Below are 24,095 nucleotides of genomic sequence, written 5' to 3' on the forward strand. Positions count from 1 at the left end.
CATCATGGTTGGGCTTAAAATAAGTACGTAAACTAAGTAAAATACGTACGGAAACAACGTAACGGAAGTACGGAAAACATGTCACAAACTTCACTAAAAACACGTCACTAATGTAACTTACAAACCAAAACACCGGTCTCCTGGTTGCCGGTCCTGTGTTTGTTGGACCAATCCACCTACACATTTTTGTGTCATTCATACGCCTTTTCGTGCGGACGGCTGGTGGTATATATACTACTGCCGAAACATTTAGCATATTAATCAATTGGTTGATCAACCGAAAGGTAATCCCCAATTATTTTGGTTATCAGTTAGTCATTTATCTAGCAAAAATGCCAAATATTTGCTATTTTCAGCTCCTCAAATGTCAGAATATGCTGCTTTACTCTGTTCTATACTAATATAAATGTTATATCTATGGGTGTTGAACTGCTAGCTGAACAAAAGAAGCAATTTGAAAGCATGCGCTTTGGCCCTGAGAAATTGTGATTTGACATATGTCAGAAAATTGACAGATGATCAATAATTAAAATAGTTGTTAGTATTATCTCTTAATACTCAAAGAGAACAAATTTGTGTAAATGCAGGACAGATGCTTCCTGTAACGATAACTGGCCACATCTAATTACACAGTTGAGATATAAAAGGTATCGGCTGACTGTGGAAAAAGAACAACAGTAAGAGAAGCCCATTTGCATCCTGTACTCAGCTGCCAAAAACAGGGGCAGCTGAAGTTGTGCCTAATGCACAACACAGTGGAGGAGATGAAAGCCTCTCTCCAGCAGCGTGTCTGGTACTCAGATGAAGTGTAATGACGGATCCGGAGAATAGGAAGCCCAGGGATGTTGTTTTTATTCAGGTGTTTCTAAGAATAGCACGGCTCGATTCCCAAAAAAGTCTCCTTACTGTCTGTGCTTACGCCGCTCATAATCAACTTAATATCGGAGCTGATTTGTGCTGTAATGATGGTGGGACATGTGTTAGCCTCTAACCACATTTATTCCCTGTTTGTGACCACTGCCTCGTCTAAATGCTATCAGTTACTCAAAAACAACCTGTGTCGAGTGTGTGTTTTTGTGTGTGTGTGTTTGGGGATATATGTGAGGGTGAATTATTGATGCAGTGTAAATCCAATCTGCCTCATGGCAGGTGTGCAGTGTGCTGTTTACTGTGTGTGTGTGTGTGTGTGTGTTTATGTATGTGTGTGAGACGTTGTCAGAGAGGAGGAAGGAGCAGTGCTGTAATTAAAAGGCAGCACAGTCTGCAGTCCTGCCCACACAGATTCAGCTATAGGCACACAGGCTATATAGGCTCAGTGTAGTTTGCATTCACACATGACCACCAGTGTTCACACATACTGTACACATACACTGATCTTCAGTTGTGCAGTTTGTTTTTCTTTTCCTCTCCCTCCGTCTCCCTCCTTCTCTCACCCTCTGTCTCTCTCTAGCTCTTTGTACTCCTTTCTGTCTCCCACAAACTTCACAATATGCCACAGTCGAGATGCGGCGGTCTGTTGTTGTGCAGCATGCAGACAAGCTGCTGGGACCCGACCAGTGATATCATCCCATTGTCCCTGTGCTGTCACCTGCACCACGGAGCATGGAGTCCGGGAAGAGAAGGGAGGGAAAGAGATGAGGAAGGAGAAGGGAGGATGAGAAAAGAGGCAGAGGGTGAAGGAGGGTGAGGAGTCTTGAGAGGGATGGAGGAAGGTCTGGTCTTCCTCCACTGGGCCAGTTAGAAATTGCAAAGACAGTGCCTTAGGTCAGGGCCTGTGTTTACCTTTAATGAAACATATTAGAGACTCAGAAACAGGCCTGTATTTGTTTCTTTTTTTAAATCATGGTTTTCATTGTTTCCTTAAAGGAACAGTGTGTAACATTTCAGGGGATCTATTACCAGAAATGGAATATAATATTCATAACTATGTTTTCATTAGTGTATTATCACCTGAAACTAAGAATCGTGTTTTATGTTAGCTTAGAATGAGCCCTTCATATCTACACAGCTACATCAAACACTGGCTCTAGAGAGAGCCTTTCACGTTTTTACATAGGCCACTGTAGTTCTCCGACACGCTTGCAAAACTGCGGTAATGTGAGCCGCAGAGTGCAACACCGTGGCACCGCCAGCCGCCGTCTGAACTTCGTTGCTCCTAAAGTAGTGTTATTATGGTGAGGATGGCCTCTGAGCGAGGCGAACAGCGTTACCACGGTTTTGCACTCGGCGGCTCACGTTATGGCAGTCTTGGAAAGGGAGGAGTGAGCGAAGGGGTTGGTTGCAATATGCAACCACACCACTAGATCAAAATGCCAAATCCTACACACTGCACCTTTTAAGAAAAATGACTACAGCAACCTAAACCATAACAAATAAAGTAATATGTACATATATATATATATATATATATATACATATATGATAACCGATAGTAACTGTAAATTGAAAAACAAAGTATTCAAAAACAAGGGAGAAGACAAAGTTAAATAATAAAAAAATAATAATGATAAAATAAAATAAATGAGAAATATTAAAAACAAACACAAAAATATTATGAATTAAAATAATAATAATTATATTTAATAAATTCACACACTAGATTCCCAGCACCTGCTTTTAACCCTGTGGTGGACAGACCTGTATTTCTAATTTCCCTTTATATACAGGTCATTTTTCCGTCCCCTCAGTGTTTTGTACAGCTTGTCCAGCCTGTATTTGTTTGTCTCGGCCATTCACCCGGCTGTTATTTGAGAATTTACAGTGTACACACACACACACACACACACACTAATACACACTCACACAGGGGATTCATGTTTCAGTGATGTACTCGTATGCCAAACAGACACACAACCTCACACTTACGTACATACAAACACAAACATTTGCGGATTCATGTTGCAGGAAACGTACACACATTCTTCTCCCTTCCCACTAACACTCACATATATATATATATATATATATATATATACAGTATATTGTTCAGTCCACACACATAACCAGCCAACGCCTCCACTGGCCTTCACTTCTGCTCCTCTCATTTGCTCCTGCCTTTGGCGTACCTTCTCTCTCTCCTATATTTCTCTCTGTCTCCCTGCCTCTGCATTTTTATCTCAGCACCTGCAGCAACATAATGTGTGTGTGTGTGTGTGTTAGTGTGTGTGTGCATCAGTCTGCCGTAGACAGGCTGATTAAACCCTTCAGCGCTGTCTCCTTCTCCACTGGCCCAGCACACCTCAACACAATGCCACGTCACTGACACTCCCACCACGCCAGCTGTCTGCAGCTTGTTCCACTTCGATCAAAGTTACATGTTTTTATAAGAATATCTGTGTGTGTGTACTGAAGGAGTGAGCAGAAGTTGTTATTTTTACTCAGCTTTTGTTTTTTGTTTTTTTTGCGGTTGACTCATTGAGCAATATGGATTTCACATCAGAGCAGGAGTGGGAGGCGAAAGATCAGACTGACAGTTTTTGGACTCACTAAAAAGCAAATAATTTTGTCTCTGAAAAAATGCGAAGTGCTAAACATGAAGCTTTTGCTGTGATGCAGGTGCTTCAAGGTTTTTCCTCTTTGCTTTTGGTTTACCATCTGTTTTATCTCAGTAGTTCTCTCTGGTGTCGTTGTGTATTTGAGGTGAAGCCTGTAGAAAGTAAAGTCTTTATTACCTTTCTCTGCTCATTCAGTAAACTGCAGGTTGGTATACTACTGCAATCCGAAGGCGAAAGGCTGCATATTCATATACACATTGGGCTACACACCTATTTATAGTCTTCGTTGTTTTTCTTTTCTACCTGTTGGTAGTCTTGCTTTGGTGCTTACTGTAGTTTCCAGGCTGTCGTCGGCTGGTCCACCACTCTGGTCCAGACTGAAATATCTCAACATCTATCAGATGAATTGACATGAATGTTTTTTTACAGACATTCATGGCTCCCAGAGAATCAATCCTACTGACTTTGGGGATGCCCTGACTTTTCATGTAGCGCCACAATGAGGCTGACATTTGTGGTTTTTATGTGAAATGTCTTTTACAGCTATTGGATCCATTGTCGTAAAATTTGGAACACACCTTCATGTTTCTCTAGTTTATGACTAAATTCCTGCAAAAATTCATGACATTCCCATCAGCCTCAGCTGTGCTTTGTGTTTAGTGAAAACACACTAAACTAAGATGGTGAACATTGTACCTGCTAAACATCGACATGCTAGTATGCATGCTAGAGCCAGTGGGCAACTCCGGGTCTGAGAAGTGAGGCCAATGCTGAAGTGCCTTAAACTTGCATTCTTTCTAACAGCCAGCAGGGGGCGACTCCTCTGGTTGCAAAAAGAAGACTGATTGTATAGAAGTCTATGAGAAAATGAGCCTACTTCTCACTTGATTTATTACCTCAGTAAACATTGTAAACATGAGTTTATGGTCTCAGTCGCTAGTTTCAAGTCTTCTTCAATACAGCATGATGTTCATTTAGTAAATTTTGGTCCCATTTAGAGTTAAATAGACCATAAAGCAGTCTATGCTTTAGGGCGTGGCTACCTTGTGATTGACAGGTTGCTACCACGACGTTGTCTGGTCTGGGAGTTGACCCTGTTTTCGTCGTAAAACTTTAACCCTTTCACAGTGTGTTGCCAGTTCATAAAAGTTAATTATAACCTTTTTGGTCGCCTAAAAATGTTTCCTTCAGCGTTCGGTTGAACTTAGCTCCACCCTCTCGTGTCACTTCTGGTTGCAAATAACCAAGATGGCGACGGCCAAAATGCCGAACTAAAGGCTTCAAAACCACAGTCAACAAACCAATGGGTGATGTCACTGTGACTACGTCCACGTCTTCTATACAGTCTATGGCTAGAGCATGTAAGTATGCACGCTGTGCTTCAGTACTAACAGAGCTGCTTGTATAGCCTTGGTTCTACTTACGACATTGACAACTGTGGACACCAGGGATGTGTAGTAGTTCTGCTTGTACTACTTTATGGAGTCTGTTTGGAGGACGTGTTCCACACATGCAATAGATCACTACGTTACCACTTGTAGCATAGTGGCAAAACAAATTGGAGGTACACGGATGTCTGCACAGAGCCTACATGTACACCCCCTTGGGTATGAAATATACGTCACACAGACCCTCGCATATTTGCGAATGTGGAAAGTATAATTTCGGCTTTGAATCTTGTTTTGCACTGAATACCTGACAGCACTACTACGTCACTTCTGTTAGACTGTGTTTGAGTTTGTGTGGATATGTATATGGTCTTGGGAGGCTCAGGTTGTGCTGAGGAGACAGGTGGTGTGAGAGCTGAACACACAGCGTGGGTGAGGATAAAGAAGAGGAGGAATCTCATTCCCCTCCCGCTGCCTCAAACATGCACTTCAAAAGATGACACCAGGAGCTCTCAGCTGTTGTTGTGGTTCACTAATGAAACTAATGAAAACGGATGAAATGTTCATCAGTAATGACAGGCGGGCAGCAAAAACCACCACCGTTCAAGTTCTGCTTTCTCTGTAGTAACGGGTGAATGCTTTAGCACGGCGTTAAATAAAACTGACGTCCATTCATCCGGCCATGACTGGTGTGTAATGCGTCAGTGGGGCAGGTTGTTTGTGCTGCTTCTGGCTGCAGTGTTGCCAACAGTAATGAACAGCCTGGATGACGCGCCCCGTGCAGCATCGATCGCACACTCTCACACAGACGGCGGATGGAAATTGGTCCTGGTGGGGAAGCAAAGGAGGCGCACACATGCCTGCACCTTCTGTGGACACATATGGATGCAGGGATCAGCACACATGTACATACTGAGAGAGCGAGAGAGTGTGTGCGTGTGGGTGCTAGTGTGTGTTTATTGACGGCCGCGGATGCTCGCTGGACCGAAGATGATCTTCTTATGGGTGACAGTATGGAGCATATAGAGAAGGAGACCTGCTCAGTGGGCCTTTCTCTCTCTTCTGGATGTCTTCCACCTCCCCTCACTTCCTCAGCTGGTGCTCTCTGTTGTTGGAGGAAAGCCCCACACACACACTGTATCAAACCAGGCTGTAGTGCTTCCTCTCCTGCTTCATTACCACATGAATGGTTGCCATATTGCCATATACTGTATGGCTATTGTTGGCAAGTCACTCAAAGTCATTGGCTCGAACATGGTGAGCTAACAATAGCCAAGGGAGGAGGGGTTCTTGTTTCTGTTGGTTCCAAAGCAGCGATGGTGGTCTATCCTTAAAGCGAATTTTGGTTTATTACAACTTCGCTTTATTTTTTTCAATTTTGGCCATTTTTTTTTAATAATTTGTGATAACATTGTAGTCATCAAGTTAATTGTTGAAATCTCAGAACACAACAGCATTGATGATCAGACAGGTTGTAAACAAGCCAACAATCTAAATCCCTTCGTAGTTAAAACCAGTGGTTAACCTCCGAGTCTGAAGAGTGAAGCCAATGTAAAGGTGCCTTAAACTTGCCTTCTTTCTAATAGTCCATTTTGTATAGAAGTCTATGAGAAAATGAGCCTACTTCTCACTTGATTTATTACCTCAGTAAACATTGTAAACATGAGTTTATGGTCTAGTTTCAAGTCTTCTTCAATACAGCATGATGTTTATTCAGTAAATTATGGTCCCATTTAGAGTCAAATAGACCATAAAGCAGGGTATGCTTTAGGGCGTGGCTACCTTGTGATTGACAGGTCGCTACTACGGCGTTGTCCGGTCTGGGAGTTGTTCGTGTTTTCATCTTAAAACTTTAACCCTTTCACAGTGTGTTTTCAGTTCATGAAAGTTAATTGTAACATTTCGGTCGCCTAAAAATGTCTTAGTCAGCGTTCGGTTGTACTTAACTCCACCCTCTCGTGTCACTTCTGGTTGCAAAAAAACCAAGATGGCGACAGCCAGAATGCCGAACTCAAGGCTTCAAAACGGTAGTTGATAAACCAGTGGGTGATGTCACGATGACTACGTCTACCTCTTATATACCGTCTATGGTTAAAATTCCAAATGAGCTGGAAATATCAGTGATAATTCTCCATTGCACAGGGAGGCTGTGCAACATAACAAACAACAGACAATACAAACAAACCTAAAGAGACCTTGGGGAACAACACAGTCAAACAAAAACAATGTGGATAACTAGTGTATTTGCTCTTTAGTTCTTCTGAAATACAAAGCATATGATTTCCATTGAGTGGGATTGCCAAGCCTTAAAAACTATGATTTATTACAACTTTGGTTTCATTGTTGGAAATCTGGTCATTAGTTTCCATCGGCTACGATACCATTGGTGCAACAGGGAAATAAACAGGAGCATTCAGACGATCATACAAGTTGTAAACAAATCCCCAGTAATTTATTTGAAAGAGATAACGAAGGGGAACAGTCAAATTATTTCCCAAACTGGTCATTGTCAACATCCATCACAGTTTACATATTGATTTCTTGGTTTAACTTTGAGCTACTGTACTTGCTATAGTTGTGTTTGAGTGCACACATGGTGCAATGAGGGATTATAGAGGGGTGCAGGAAGGTCGATGGGTTTTTAGTTAGATGTCTGTGGTTAACACAAGCTGAAGAGATTTTAACGTTTTGTTCTATGATATATATAAATATAAATATATCAGTAAATATCCCACTCATGGATTTTGAAGCTTTTATGTGTCTTAAAAAAGGCAGTTTCCTAACAAGTGGTTAAATGGGGCTAAGCGTCATCACACCAACTCGTCCACCTTTACAGCCTCGTTGTGTATACTCACGCTCATGAAATGTTGTAGTTTGTTTATAGCTTAACGTTAACCTTTTTATCTCTGGCGATTGCATTCACACTTGTGTGACAGTGTTATTATTAATGAAAGGAATGATGACCAAAATTACAAAAATAAGACCCAAAATGAAATAAAACTGAATTATCCCTCAACAATGTGCATAGGGGTGAAAGAAGTATTCAGATATTTAAGTAATTAGTAACTTAAGTTATCAATTAAATGTAATGAAGTAAAAAGTACAATATTTGCCTCCAAAATGTAGCGGAGTAGAAGTATAAAATAGCATAAAATGGAAAATCTCAAGTAAAGTACAAGTAACTCAAAGTTGTACTTAAGAACAGTACTTGAGTAAATGTACTTCACTACGTTCCACCACTGAATGTGCATCACAGAAACAGAACTGATGCTGTAAACAGGAAAGAGAAAAGAGACCAGAGCTGCTCTGGCTTCTGTTAAGTTGAACTATTGGGTGTTTGGGTTCGTGTCAGTGAGGGTCTTTCAGTTAAAAAGAAATACGATACGTGAACACTACAGGTCCTTAACCTCAGGGACGGTCTGCTGCCTGCGTGTGGTAAATCTCTCCTATTCTACACTTTCTTTGTTTTATTTTACTGCGCTCTCTCTGCCTCTCTCTCTGCCTCTCTCCATCATCCTCTCTGTTGTCTGTGAGCATGTTAACACTCCAGCCTTGTCACTGAGCCTCATGGCTCCATGGTAACCAGTCACACCATTCTTCTTCACCAGTGTGTGCATGTGTGTGTGTGTGTGTGTGTTGATGGGCGGGGATCGGGGTCTTGTTTAGTTTCAAAAATCCAAGGAGAGGTCGCGACCGTCCCTATGAGCCTCTTGCTGTAATTCATGTAAATTCCCTTAAGACCCCGGCTGCTTTTGTTTTCTACATCGTCAGATCAGATGCCTGTATCATCACTGCTTGGCACAATTCCTTTTTTTTATTCCTTAAATGTGACATTCATTCACTTAGCTCCTCTTTGAACCAGATACCTCAAGTTATCATGATAGTCTTGCTACGCGATACGTCCGACACCAGAGTCCTCAGCGTTATTTGTGCTGTAATGAGTTCAGCCAGAGTTAACAAGGCGAAAATTGATACAGACATGGACGAGGACAAAACGAAGCGAGGACAGTGCCGTGTCTGTGTTATCAGGGTTATTGTCACGGCTTATTACTTGATAGAGAATCACATTTAAACAATTACTGACTCGATGTGACCTGAAAACGTGTTCAGAGTACTCAAACAAACAAACAAGCGTTGAGAATTGCTTGTAGGAATAGGAATGCATTAGGAGCAAACTTAAAAGGGCTAAATCATCTGTACTTGTCTGAAGGATTTCACAAGCCTCCCCCCCCCACCACACCCTGCCTCGATAGCCTTCTGAACCCATCCCCTCATTCTCTCCCTGAGCCAATCATATTTCACTCCCATTCACATTTCTGAATAGGAGTCCTCACCGCGAACACCCACTGACACACACACACACACACACACATGCAGACAGCGTGCAGCTCTAGTTAGGAGGGCTTGGTCTAGACCGCAGCGTGAACTTTGTTCTGTTAAAAGTTGCCACTGAAATATGCAGTTTGCCATTGAAATATCGTTATTCTATTGGTGTCGTGACAAAGAGCGGGGAGGGCGCCGGTCCTATCTCAGTTTGAGTCTGAAGGAACGGTGGGCTGGCAGGGTTCGCCCAGTGTCTCTCTCTCAACGGAGTCAGTGTGCAGAAATAATGCCCATTAGACTTGGTCAATCACGCCCCTCGCTCAATGAAATATGGCCCTTTCACTCATTTCATACCATAATGCATACACCTCGCCGCTATCCATCATCTCTCCCAAACATGTCTGCCACTGTGAAGGCTTTTATTTACGATACATTTTTGTAAATGAATGGCTTCTCATGCTGTGACGTTAGATGCTGAGAGAAGCTTAACGTGATGAGTTATGTGTACGTAGAAAACCACGTTTCATTAGTGAATTAAGGTGGAATTCCAGGCGCAGAGGTTTCAGGTCTCTTGACCACCAGTGAAGCTCTGACGAGTCCGTAGGCTGATGGTTTCATCACAGTAAGTGGGTGGAAATTATATACTCGCTGTAGCATGCAACAATGAGCATGTTGTGAAGCCATTGAGCGTGTCCCACTGGAGCAGACAGGATTCATATGCCTTTTGTAGGATTATTAAGTGGCTATTCCCAAACCTGCTAGGAACACTAAGCCAGTGGAAACAATCGAGCAGTACTTATGATATTTTTGCTTAAAGGCACCCTGTGAGGTTTTCATGTTAACAAATAATAAAAGTTATGTTTTACATTCAGTGTCACGCAACAAAACGCAATAGTGTGACACCATTGGCAGACACGTATGTTTATCGTTTCACTGGGTGATAAACAAAACGGGGACCCACTCATAGAAAAACAGCTCCGTAGTGCTACTAGAGGTCATAAACACTGCAGGGAACCTTTATGTAAAGGCAAAATTCTCCATTGCAAGTAAAAGTCTACTAAAACTATATCAGCAAAATTTACTAGTACCGGCTCAGCGGTAAAATGCATCAACATGTAAGCGGCATTTTACCGTTAAAGCTGGTGGAGGTGGAGCTAGTTTTAACTACTTTATTTACAGTTAGTCCTGTGGTTCCCAACCTAAGGGGTCGGGCCCCTCCAAAGGGTCACAAGACAAATCTGAAGGTGAGCAAAGAGGGACACTAGCTGTATTTCCATTCACGTATTTTTATGCGCACATTAGTTTTGCGCACATTTTCACGCAACGCTTGAGGTGGTTTTTGCCTTTGTCGGAAAAGAGTTGATGTGCTAAATGGGTTATGGAAACCCCTTAGCCGAATAAATTCTGACATAACAAACATTTAACTCACATGACTGATCAGCTGTTTCTGCTGCCGGCGTCTTCATGGATATTCCCATAGGATTCGAAACGCTTCGTCTCCGGAAAGCATGAAACCTGGCATTAGCTGACATGAAAAAAAAAATTAAAACTAGACCAATCAAATCAAACTATAAAGTAATGAATCTCTATCTCTATCTCTAAGTGTATTTCACCAGTGTTTCTGTCTCTGACAGTGTAGCTGGACGTGGATGTCTTTTTCTCTGTACCCGAGTTTATTTGCTCCAAACCAGTTGATGGAAATGCACCTAATTCGCATTTCTTTTGAAAACAACAATTGAATGAAAACACGGGCCCCCAAGCCAAACAGGTTGAGAACCACTGGTTTAATCTATAAGCTCACCATGTTTTTGTACGTAAAATCTTAATCTGAAAAGTAACTAGTAACTATCTCTGTCAAATAAATGTAGTGGAATACAAAGTACATATTTCCCTCTGAAATGTAGTAAAGAACAAGCGTAAGGTAACACAAAATAGAGATACTCAAGTAAAGTACCTCAGGATTGTATTGGTACATGAGCAATAGTGCACGTAGTTACTTTCCACCACTGCAACTGAGAGGAGAAAACATGTTTAAAAAGTGTTTTTTAGATACTGGAGTCTAAATCATTGTTCAGTTTGATGGACAATGTGCTTTGAGGCAGCTAATGTTACATTTTGTGTGCTTTTGTAATGAGAGGAGCATTATTTAGGGCCGGGCCCAGAGAATAGTGACTCTTTCAAAGGGAGAGCTCCCACCATTGTTGCCCTCTGCATCCATAGCTAACGGACGCCAAAAGACCTTTTTCACGTCTATTCTTTTAAAACCGGTCGCAATAATACCGGCGAGGAGTCGGCAATAAATAAGCTTCCCCTCACTGAGTCAACTAGATTAGATTGCACGGGGACATCTGTTGAGTGTAGGTGAGCATTTTCTCTGGCGTCTCCCTGTATGGGAAAGGAAGTCCTCAGGATGTGCCTTGAGGCTTTTTTCCTTTTATTCGCGTAGCTTTACTGGTTTTACTCCACCTCCACCCTCCATTGAACACCCAGAGAGCTGCATTGACTCGAGCACAATCAGTGCAGCTGACAGTTATTCTGGTGTACATTTGATTCAACATGCAATTATAGTGTCAATGTTGCTTTCATGCTCTGCCAAATTCATATCGCAGCAGGATGTTACGCTCTGTCATCTCCTCATCCCGCTGACAGTTGCGTCTGATACTAAACAAATAACTTGTTGAATATTTAATGCATCTGTACAAATGTGTTTTAAAAAACCAAGCCGGTAACTTTGCAGATTCTGGTAGCTGTTCATGTGATACCAGGAAATGTTTAACCTCTATTGTAGAGAGACAAAAGGTTGTTTTAATCCCACTGTGAGCGGGGAGGGAGGAGGGAGGGAGGGTCAGGGGCGGGACGTAGGAGGAGGGGAGGAGGGGTTGTGGGTGTGTTGTCGAGGGGGTGGAGGGTGGTTTTAGAGGGAATCGGCTCGTCTCTCTTTACTGTCACTCAGTCACAGCAGACACATCGAGGAATAAACAGCCACTGGGATTATAACAGATGAACTAAACTCTCACACTGAGGGGATTTATCATATTGACAGAGATAAAGGTGATGTATTCTCTCTTTTGTTAATGGGCATTTTATGTCACCTGTTGTAGAAAGTGCAGCTTGTGATGCTCTTGATGCTCAGCAGGTGATAGTCCAGGTCAAATGGATTTATTGTTGAAGTCTTGAGGATGCTTTGTCACTCCTAAACTAATGAAACCTCTTGGATGAGTCTACCGCTCGAACAATTAATCGATCTAATCATCAACAATTTTGATAACCAAGTAATCGTTTGTTATTTAATATATATTAATTAATGGTGCAAGCCTCTCAAACACAAGGATTTTCTGCTCTTCCTTCTTTTATATCTTTGTAAATTAAGGCTGCAACTAATGATTATTTACATTACTGACTAATCTGTTGATTATTTTCACGATTAATCGATTAGTTGTCGATTAAAAATGTCTATGAGTGTTTTCGCAAATCCGAAGATGACGTCCTCAAATGTCTTGTTTTGTCCACAATTCAAAGATATTCAGTTTACTGTCATAGAGGAGTATAGAAACCAGACAATATTCACATTTAAGAAGCTGGAATCAGAGAGTTTTTATTTAAAAAATGACTCAAACCAATTAATCGATTTATCAAAATAGTTGGCGATTTATTTAATAGTTGACAACTAATAGATCAATCATTGTAGCTCTATTGTAAATTAAACATTTTGGAAACGTTTTGGACTGTTGGTCGTACAAAACAAGACATTTGACGATGTTAACTCGAGCTTTCACAACTTGTAATGGTTGTTTTTCACTGTTGGTATGGACTAAACGATACATTGATAAGAGCTAAAACAATTGGTCGATTAACAGAAGATTTTTGATTCTCTGCTTTTCTTTGACTTATGTGGTAGTAAATCGAATCTCTTTGGGTTATATACTGTTGGTTGCGCAAAACAAGACATTTGAAGATGTTAGCTTGGGCCTACATTGGACATTTTTCACTACTTTTTCACGATTTATACACCAAACAATGAATAAATGAGGAATATAATCGTGAGTAGGCCTAGATGATTCCCAAGATGTCTAATAAAACAGCAAATCCAGTTGGTTTTGTCTGCTAACTGTAGCCTGTGATGTATTGATAGGTGAGGATATTTCTTGCAGTGTGGTAAAATTTCCCGATCACCTTTTTTTTTTTTGCAGTGAGATGTCCATAAGAGCTTGTGACCTCTGACAATCATCTGTGTTATTAACATCTTCATGGATAGGTTGCACTTTTCCAGCACTTACACACCAACATAAGATCTTTATTTATTCTGCTTGTCTCCAGTGTAACGGCATAAGAGCACATCTCTGTCTATGCGAGCCGCGTCCTGTAATGTAAATTCATCATAGGGGGAAGAGTGAGTGTGTTTCCGGCTCTAATTATTTCTCCCCTCTTTGGCGGTAATGATGCTTCATCGGGAGAGCGGTATCGTCTGCAGCCACACTCTGCCTCTCATTAGGCAAGAGTCTAAAATTAAACCCACAGGCCGCTACACTGGTGCTGAGCCCCCTTCTGAGGTCTGAGGACACACACACACACACACACACACACACACACACGCACACACGCACACACACACACACACACACACACACACACACACACACACACACACACACACACACTAACACACACACACTAACACACACATCAAAACAACACAGCCTGCAGGAGAAAACCAACAGACTCTCATTAGAGAAATGTGTGACACCTCACTACCTGGCATTATCTGCAGTGAGCCATGCCTGTTCAACCTGAGGACAACTCACTTTACTGGACACTCATATTTTGTTTTGCATGATGCGATTTAATGGAAAACGTAAACCATGTTTTTAGATGCAAATTAAAATGTGTATTTCCCAAGTCTTTAAGGCAGTTAAGTGACTGCTGTAGTTGAATGAAATGAACAGCATTAATTCATCTATGTGTTAAGTCAGCATATCCACATACTGAATACTAAATATTTCATATATCAGTATTTAAATTCATAGAGATGTATTCCTTAAAGATATTCTAACAATTTACCCACCGAAGATGAATCATTTATGATGCAATTCCACTGTTTTGCAGCTAACGTGCAGTTTTTTTTGGCCACCTAGGGGCAGCACAACAAGCTGTAACTACAACACTGATATAGAGTGCTGCAGGAATGAGTCCTAAAACCCGGAAATTAGTTTAGCATTTTAGCACTTGCGGTTCCCTCATCTCGAAGTCAATGGTTTTTTTTTAATTAGTTTTTTAGTTAGATGACTGAAATGAGGTCTGTGGTTAACAAAAGCTTAAGAGATTTTGTCCGATGACATAAAATATGTCAGTAAATATCCCACTCGTGAATTTTGAAGCTTTTACGTGTCTTAAAAAAGGTGGCTGCTAACAAGTGGCTAACTGAGACTACTAAACGTCATCACGCCTCATCACGCCGAACACTAATCCACCTTTAACTTAGTGGTGACGTGAAGTCATGCAGCTGTGGTGTAGTTCGTTTATAGTCTAACGTTGGCTTTTTACTTCTAGTGATTGCATTTCCGTTTAAAAAATCAAGTGGTGTTCATTTGTGGAGATTATCTTGCTGAACAAAACGTCTAAGTATCATAAACGTGTGTTTGCCACAGAGTTTATTTTCTGCAATAATCTAAAACTCAATGGAAAAATCCCATTGGCTTTTTGTCGAGGGAACCAGGGCGATGATAACTTCTGGAAAGAAATACGTCATCCCTGCAGCTCTCTATATTATCACCTTTTAAGGATGATATAGTTGCTTTTTTACACATCTAGCAGATACGGAGCAGCATTAGCATTTGTTTGGAGTCGCGTTTCTGGCCAATAATGATTGTAAGTCCAATATTCACTCTCTATTTTATTCAATAAATCCGGTCACATGTCTGTGTGACGTTTGTTGGTGGGCAGGTAGTGTGCAGCTTTCTGCTACTGGAAGCGACTCTGATGTTAGCCGTGAGAGTGAACCAAAACAGTAAAGGTGGCTATAAAACCAAAACAGTGAGGTGAAAGACCCTTAGTAGAGCTGAGAGGAACTGCAGAGTCGGGTCATAATGCCCATGAGCGACCCCTTCAACGTTACACATTTGATCCATTGTTAATATAAAAATGTTCATTAGAGCGGCTTTAAGACAAGACACTACAGGCAGAAACATGTTTTTCATGCACTGGTCAGTTTTGAGATTTTTGACCATTTTGCTTCCATAACATCGTCGTCTTTCAGACTACTGGAAAGAAAGGTCCAAAAAATAGATTTTTTTTTATGGCTGTTGACTTTCTGATTTATGGAGTGATACAAAGAGATATCCAAAATATCCCCTGTAAAAACCTTTGACTCCAATATGTCAACAAAATGAAACAAGAATTTTGAACCTGGCTTTATCCAATGTTCACATTTCCTTTTGTGGACATGTATTCAAATTAGCACAAATTTGACAAGATAATGCCTCATTTGCATATTTAAACATACATTTTCAGAAAACTTGTAATACAAAAAAGAATTGTCTTACTGTAAGTAATCAACATGGGGAAGTTTCATGGTGATATCTATTAGTCAATTTTTTTGCCCTATTCACCTGGGGTGTCTCCCCTTTCAGGATGGTTATAACACACATTTCCTTTGTTTATTTTCTGTTACCTTTAATCTTTTCTCCTTGTAAAATGTTGTGCTATCTATATTCATGAAAGATTCAGATGTCGGTTTTGTTTGTCAGCACTTGTGACACGAGAGTGCTCCCCAAGGTATTGACGGCACCGCGCGTCTCTTGCTGTGAGGTCTTTGGTAGTCCTGCCGCCCGCTGCCCACTGTCGGCATCCCATCTCAGGCTATTTTCAGTCTCGGTTCTCTGACCCTCTTCTTATCACCATGGCAGCCAAGCTGGACGGAGCTGAGCTTGACTCCGTGGTGTCTAAGAGCAGAGGTGGGGCGGCGGGACGGCTGGCTCGATGTCATAGGGGGGAGGCCGCGTTTGATGGGATCAGCCCCTCAGCTCGTTCAGACAGGATGTGGAAAGGTCACTTAGTTGTTGTGTTTTATTCATATGGGTCCCAGCTGTAATCAGATGTTTCACTGCTGTCTATCTCTGCACAGTGAGGCAGAAAGTATCCTGTACAAGAGCTGCTGAACAAGATGATAGCTGAACTGTGCACAGGTATGGTGTCAGCACAGGTGTCAGCAATAATACAATGTGATGCTGCGAGTGAATAGCATGTATGTCAGTGGTTTTTAAAATCTGGGTCAGGAGCCTTTCAAATTCAGGGCTGTGGGAAGTCCAGATTTCTTGTTGTAATATTCTCTAAGAAGCAATATGTTATTGTATGGTTGTGAATCCTTGAATATATGGTTTCTGAATCCTTGAATTGTGCAAAAGGTTGAAGTGAATAATGCAGGTTTTAGGAGAATAGCATGAAAGAAACACCTCGTTTTGTTTTTAGACAAGCTTGCTGCTGAGATCGCACAGATGCTGCAGAGTCAAATCGTTGTCGGTGAGACAAAACTGAGATCTTGAGAGAAAACAACTGAAGAAAAACCACATCTGTTATTTGTGTGAAACTGAATTAATGTAAACCTGTAGCTCGCAATTGTATCTGCGTAGCGGTGCAGAAAGCAGTGTTCGTATTTAACCGAGTGGAAACGGCGGCGTCTCTCAATGGGGCCTCCACACTCTTATTTGGAGCAGCAGACTGAAGTCGATAAGCCTTTTTCTAGAAGTAAATTGGATTGGCTTCTTCAATCATTTTGCCCATCGATTCTGGTAGGTGTGTCTGTGTTCAGTGGGACGGTGTTTGAGGAGAGGATCGGGCATGAAATAAAGGATGGAAAGACGTAATAGGAAGGTAGGGAAGAGAATAGATATAATGTAAGGAGATTATTAGGGAGGAGGAGAGAAATAAATGGACAGGATAGGTTAAGAGAGGACATCTGACCTGTGACCTCGTGTTAAGAGATAATAAGAAAGGGAAAGAAAACTGACAGAATAAATCAGAACAAGGGACCTTTTCTGACACTTGACCCTCCCAAATTTCCACGATAAGAGCAAAGAGTTGTCATATGAAACATACTTTAGTACTTTGTTTATCAGCAAATGTGATGATCTTTTTAATCAAAAGTCTATATTTTCTGAAAATATGTCAACATCTACATATCATTTAACATTACTTTCTGCATTGGGGGTCTTTGAGATTTAAGGAGAGGGGAGGATTGAGTTCTTTTCACGTCTGCATATTATGCGACTCCACATGGGCTCCTGAACGTTAGGAACCAAAACTCTTAAGATCAAAGAAGGGAGGCGGTGAGATGAGATATGAGAGAGCAAAATGGGATCGGTTATGGCAAGTTAGAAAGCAGGATATAACACAGGAGGGGTGAGGAGAGAAAAGGAAAATGAAGTTTGTCATAGAAATTACCTGTAAGCACTCAAAATAATGCACAAAACCCAGATGAGATAAAGAAACAATATACAGTATATTGGAGACCACACCTTTACAGAGAAGTCAACAAGAAAGTTGTGTACTGTACATTTTTATAGCACCTCGAAGAAAAAGAAATCACATGATTAGCTTCTGTGCTACTTATACAAGAAGTTTGATTGGTCAACAGGTCATAACTGTATTTCTGCTCTATATCTGCTACCACATCTAATGTGCAACAAGCTCTACTTTAATGTCCTATAGCGCGTGATCAAGTAGCGCGTGAAAGTAGATTGAAGTTCTTGCCGGTACTACTGGGCTCCCCAGACCTTCATTGCTTGATATTGTTCTCCTCCCACCCGCAGCTTCATGCATCCCTGAATGCACGATTCAATGCCTGTATGGTGTAGAAAGAAATAAGAAACTCTAGACATCATGTATAGCACATTTTTTATTTAAATGGTGGAAGTGCTGCAGAATAATTTGTAAATGTCGACAATGTTGACACCACTCTCGCAATGTTAATGAAAGTGAAACAGCATTGCCACATATGTCAACAAATCGAGCTGTGATTAGAGATATTTGATACACCACATAGATGTACCAGCAGGGATACGTAGCCTACAGTAGTGCACAGATGCCGTTTTCATGGTTGCCACGCATAGTGCCTGGGGTTTACTCGTAGAGCGCTTGTCTGCATGAGGAGCGCAGTCAAAAATATGGATGCTTATGCCCTCTCTCTGACCTTAGCCTTTACACCCTGCTCTTCAAAGTTGACACACAAATGCTTCATGTCAATTTACTTTCATGGAAGACAGTATTGAGCAGAGGATAAGACAGAGGAGGAGACGAGGGAAAAGGACAGTAGATAATAGGAGAGGGAGGGAAAGGAGGAGTATGGAGAAGAAGGAGATCACGGGGGATGAGACGAGACAAGAGGAGAGACGAAGGGAGGCGACGTGTCTCTCAGCAACAGGCTTTTGCGTCTATCAGTTTGGATTACACAAGCTGAAAATCCATGTTCACACTTTGCTTTGCACAGCTTGGATGTTTGCTTTCTTTTCACCATCAATACTTGTCGCAGTTGGAAGTGATTTAAGTACCTTTCCAAAGAAGAGTCAACACACTTAGGGATGATTATGCATTAAAAAAAATTACTCCTTTCACAAGACCAACTGTTTGATGAAGAGAAGAGATTTCACGTCGGAACATCCTGGTGTGTAATCTGTGAGGATACTTTCAATATGAGAGGGCTTTTAGCAGTTTGTGATACAACCAAACATGCAGTAGGAGACCCACTGTGGTGTCAAATTGATGTACCGATGGAGTCATGTTGGTACAGCAGAGGCCTCGCCTTGTACACATTAATTTAAACTTTTTAATGTCCAATAATGCATACTTGTAAGTAATTGTGGACTCACCTCAAATGCTCAAACCATTAGTACGTAAAGTTTATGTGAAAGTAAAGAAAGAAAGAAATGGCGACATTGAAATACTTAAAAAATCCAAATACCAAACATACATAAGAGTGCTTTTTCTGTTATTATTGCTGGTATAGTAACAGTCTGTAGAGTTATTTTAAGACACTGGAAGGAAACAAAAGTGAAACTGAAAGAGTGGGTGGTGGAAACAGCATTTTACAAATATGTGCTCAGTAGAATAAGTGGGGATCAAGATGAAGGGTGTCTCTTCTGGGACCGGTTCTGGGAATACATTAAAATAAAAGATAGATCTAAATAGTTTTCAGTGTCCTCTGTGACCATGTGATCCTGTAGTAGGGCTCACGATATGTGTATGACATGTTTTCCCTTTTTTGTGGTTTTGTTTTTGTTTTCCTTCTGGATTTATTCATTTCATTTGTTTATTTTTTACTGGATTTATGTACTGGAGTCTACTTATAATATATAAAACAGGCCATGTCATCCAGCAGCCTGGAAACAATAAATCACCAGTTTCAGATACGATATTTGCTGATATCACAAAGTCTGCCACGATACGTTTCTATTCAATTCAGGGTCCTTCAAACAATACGAGATGATATCATATTTCATATATATATTTAACACAATCAGTTACATTTATATCAACTCACATAAAACAGCTAAATTAAAACTTGACAGTTTTATTCCTGGGCTCTTCCAGACATTTAAATGAAAAATAATCTATTCTTTTTAATACAAATAATAAAAAATAGATCTCCTGTTGTTCACTATAAAGTGCTACGTTTCTCATGTTTAAGTGCAAATGGTTTTTTTTAATCAAAATTTCAAAATAAAGGCTGATCTTAAAGATGACGATATGTATCTATGTTTTCACTTTGCATCGATGATATTGGATCGTTGATCATTGAATCCATATATTGATCCAGATCGATGTATCATTACACCTCGAGTACCAAGCCTTTCAAAAACCAATACAAATTAAAGTAAATAAATAAATAAGTTGATGTACTGGATGTAGCCGTGCAAAACTTTCTCCCCAGAAGCCTTATTAAGAAAGATGGTATTTTCTTTTCTGCTTGGTTTAAAGCGCCGGGTTGTTTCCCCAAAGGGAGAGCAGAGAAATCTGAATTATGAGCACTAAAAATTGTATTCTCTCCCATTTTTCTTTAACCAGATTGAAGAAAACCACAGAAGAAAAAGCAGACAACTAGCCAGGGAGGAGGAGGAAAGAGGGGATTTGAGTTTCTCTGGTAAGTTGGAAACATTTCTCTTTAATTTTTTCCCATCACATCATCTTCACCAACATCATTTTCCAAAACAGTGTGAACTTCCTGCCTCTCAGAATCAAACGTTCTTGTTCTTCTCAAAGGCATTTCCCCTCCCCTTAGGATGTGAACACACACAAATGTCAGTCTGTTTGCCATGCCTGGCAAGTGTCTCCAGTCCAAATATCTTCATCTGTGCTACTGCCAGACTGTGAATGTATTAATATTAACATTCTCTGTAGAGCTACGACTCTTTCTGTTTCGGTCTCTGATGTGATGCCGGCCTCTTTTACTCCAGCTGTAAGCCAAAGGTCACCGCTTGCTTGACTGGCATTTGTCCACTGGCAAAGTGTCTTTTTGTGTCGGCCTCCATTTTGGCAGCGAGGTTTGGCAACGCTGTGTTTCAAGTGTCCGACTGTCTGTTTGATGCATATGGTTGTCACGGTAACACACCCTCTCATCCTCGCCCACTGCTGTGACAGTGGGCGTCAATACATAGAAATCACAAAATAGCACTTAGAGCCTATATTGTGCTCGGCGCCTCACTCTTATTGACACATAATGTGTCGTAATGGAGCGCGCAGAGGTAGGAAAGTTCCCTAATGGCGGTCGCACAATTAAGAGCTAAAGTAGCTCCCTTAAGCACGAGGTCTCCGTGTGCATTAGAGCCCAGAGAATTGACTCACAGGTTTTTTTAAATGATGACCATCAGCAACCTTTGGTGCATCCCCATCATTCGGAGGTGCTGAGAGTGTGTCTGTGATTCAGCGGGGAGTTGATGTAATGCCCTGTGAATGGAGGTGACACGGTGTGATGTGTGTCCACCGCCCAGCGGAGTGTGAAGGGAGGATCCCACCTCGGCCTTCGCAGCACGCCGAGCCGGGAGGGGAGGCTGCACGTACAGCCGAGTGGAGAGTTAAGGGACTCTGACGGCTCGGAGCTCATCTACCTCTGCTGTTAGTGCTACGCTTGTTTTATTTTTTGGCGATGGGGGGGGGGTGTGGGCTCGCTCTCTCTCTCAGTTTATCCATTTATGTGCCTGTTTCAATCCTTCGCTTTGCCTCTGCCTATCTGTCAGTCTGTTTGTTTCTCTCCTGTCATCCCGCTGTGGCAGTCGCTTGTTGTTGTGAATGTGTGCTGCAGGCCAGAGAGGCTGAGTCCACATTTTTCAATGGCCGAGTCATAGAGGGCCACACTTAGGAGCTGCACACCGAATGTGCGGTTTGAAACACAGTGAGGCGTGAAGCGTCCATTGTGAGCGGGCAGCATTCAGGTCCCAGGCCCTCCAATAGAAGGCCGCAGAGGTTTCTGTTTACCTCCATAGGGCTGTCTTTCACCGGTTTCTCTCACGTGGTCGTCAGGGAGTGTGGTATTATTGTTTGTGTGTTTTAATGCCAAGTGGGGGGAGGTGGGAAAAAGATTGGGGATCAGCCAATCAGAGCAATAGCTGTGATATTGTTAACTCTACATGATTGATTACATAACCCAGTCTTTTCATATCCAGTGCAGTCAGAAAGTATTTGTGAATTGATGCATTTTCCATTTGACTCTGCTCCAACTCATTTGATTTGAAATGAAAATGTGACTGTGAGGTTAAAGTGCTGACTCTGGCTTACGGCATATTGGATGAACAGAAGGACACGCAGCCCTTTTAAAGCCAGCAGAGTGCTGCGGGACAACAATCCTCAACACACAGAAAGAGGCCACCAAGACGTTTTATGGCCAAACTCTTGATTGTCCACCTGACCTCGGGCCAGCTCATCATGTGTTTCACTTGCTCGCTGATGGCAAAAAGCCCCTGAAACAAGCGAGAAGTGCAGATGGCTGCAGTACAGGCCTGGCAGAGCAACACCAGGGAGGATGCCAGTCCTCTAGTGATGTCTATGGGTTGTAGAATCCAGCCAGTCATTTTCTGGACTATATATGCAACCAAATATTAAATCTGATGAGATATTTTGAAGAAAAGAAATCCAATATGGTTCATGTCCGGCTGGGGATATTAGTTTGTTTCACATCATTCTCCTTCTCTCCCCCTCATTTCCTGTCAAATCTCTAACAAGGTCAAATACAAATCAGAGTTGGGTAGAGGAGCCAAAAACTGTACTCAAGTAAAAGTACTGTTGTTTTGCAAAAAGCTTCTCAAGTAGAAGTAAATGCAGTCATCAAAATTATTACTTGAGTAAGAGTACAACAGTGTTTACTGAAAAAGTAACTTGAGTAGCGAGTAACTTAAATAAAATAGATTTTAAAAACACTGGCACACTACTGTGTTATAGTTGTATTTAATGTGCATATGACTGGAATTGTTTCAGCCACAGATGATCTTCCTCAAGTAAAGTGAAGTGAGTCTTCATCTCCTGATTAGATAACCTGCCACATATACACCAGACAGTACTCCCAGTCTCTATCTCTCAAGTGTGATCACTAAATATTACATTAATATAATATTATAGGCTACTCTAGTATACATAATAAGTAAAGATTTTTCAAAATTACATTATTTGCTTGTTGTCTCCTGTATTATATTATTATGTGAAAAAATAAATCAGCAAATCTGAAAATCTCTCCAATCATGTCTCAGTCAGCTCAGTGTCCGCACGGTTCTCTGATGTACTGACTTCAGACCAGCGTTCAGTACCACTGTACTGCGTGCTGTTAGTTCGTCTGTAAATATTAGCTGCTGGCGCTTTTTGAAAGTCATAACATTAATAATACTCCTGCAGTAGCTTCAGTACGGTAGGAGAGTGGCACCAGACCTGGAACCAGCTGACCACCTGCCTCTTAATGGATTATGAATGCATAAAATAATAAATAAAAAGTAGCACGATGAATGCATCCAAATGTAACGGAGTACGAGTAATAATTTTTCTCTAAAAATCTACTCAAGTAAGAGTAAAAGGTATGCTGCATTAAAACTACTCTGACAAGTACAATTTACTCCAAATAGTTACTTGAGTACATCTAATAGAGTAAATAGAGCTACTACTCACTTCTGATAAAAATGCCCCCAAAACACTCGGATTACTACTAAAAATACTTTTCTTTTGTTTCCTACTTAACATTGTGCTCACCAAAGTAATTGCTGGGAATCAGGATCATGGCAACATTACTACAGAGAAGCACATAACAATGGGTATAATTCTTACACAGTTTGTGAGATGTGGATGGAAACACATTCAAATTAAAGCTTAGAGTCGGCATTTTAAACTCAGAGTTATTGTTTAATTTCAAATGCAATGTACTGGAGTACAGAGCCAAAACAAATCTGTCTTAATACTCTCACTTTAGAATAAAATACTTGTACAATGTAGTTAGTTTTCTCCAAATTAAAACCCTAAGGAGTGGACTCTGAGCCACTGACTCTCTCACAAAAAACTCTTTTCCATTAATGCCAGCATACATGAACAGTGTCGTCTGTGAAGCAGCATCGTTCTCGCACAAGGTTAGAAAGCAGTGATATTACTCAGCAGCAGTTCTGAGATCAGACGAGTAGCAGATGAGTAAAGGGATTCAAACAGGCACCGAGGGCCCTTGGGCTGCTCCCAGCACGCACTGTTTCAGATGAACGCGTCAAGACATTTCTTAGGTATCACTTTTGGTACCAAGCCTGACAATTCTGTGACGGTTCTCTGTGTCAACCCTCCTGTGTGCGTAGAAATGTGTGTGGATGTGATTGAGTGGATGTGTGTGTGTGTGTGTCTCTTAGTGTCTCTGTGGCCACATGAGAAGCAGAGACAGGGAGGT

General features: G+C 41.3%; 1 protein-coding gene across 18 annotated transcripts in view; it reads left to right on the top strand.

Moving 5' to 3' along the window:
- Positions 1 to 24,095, top strand: part of LOC119487470 (neuronal cell adhesion molecule-like) — a 97,856-nt gene that overhangs the window by 21,741 nt on the left and 52,020 nt on the right. For 17 of the 18 annotated variants that reach the window (XM_037768374.1, XM_037768381.1, XM_037768365.1 and 14 more), the window contains exon 2: positions 20,261 to 20,336. The gene's annotated coding sequence lies outside the window, so the exon portion shown is untranslated. Of the gene's footprint in view, positions 1 to 12,158; positions 12,257 to 20,260; positions 20,337 to 24,095 lie in introns of those variants that run through there. The other variant, XM_037768363.1, reaches the window with a different exon arrangement.

This window comes from Sebastes umbrosus, chromosome 4 (genome assembly GCF_015220745.1).
Source record: "Sebastes umbrosus isolate fSebUmb1 chromosome 4, fSebUmb1.pri, whole genome shotgun sequence".
Taxonomy (NCBI): Eukaryota; Metazoa; Chordata; class Actinopteri; order Perciformes; family Sebastidae; genus Sebastes; species Sebastes umbrosus.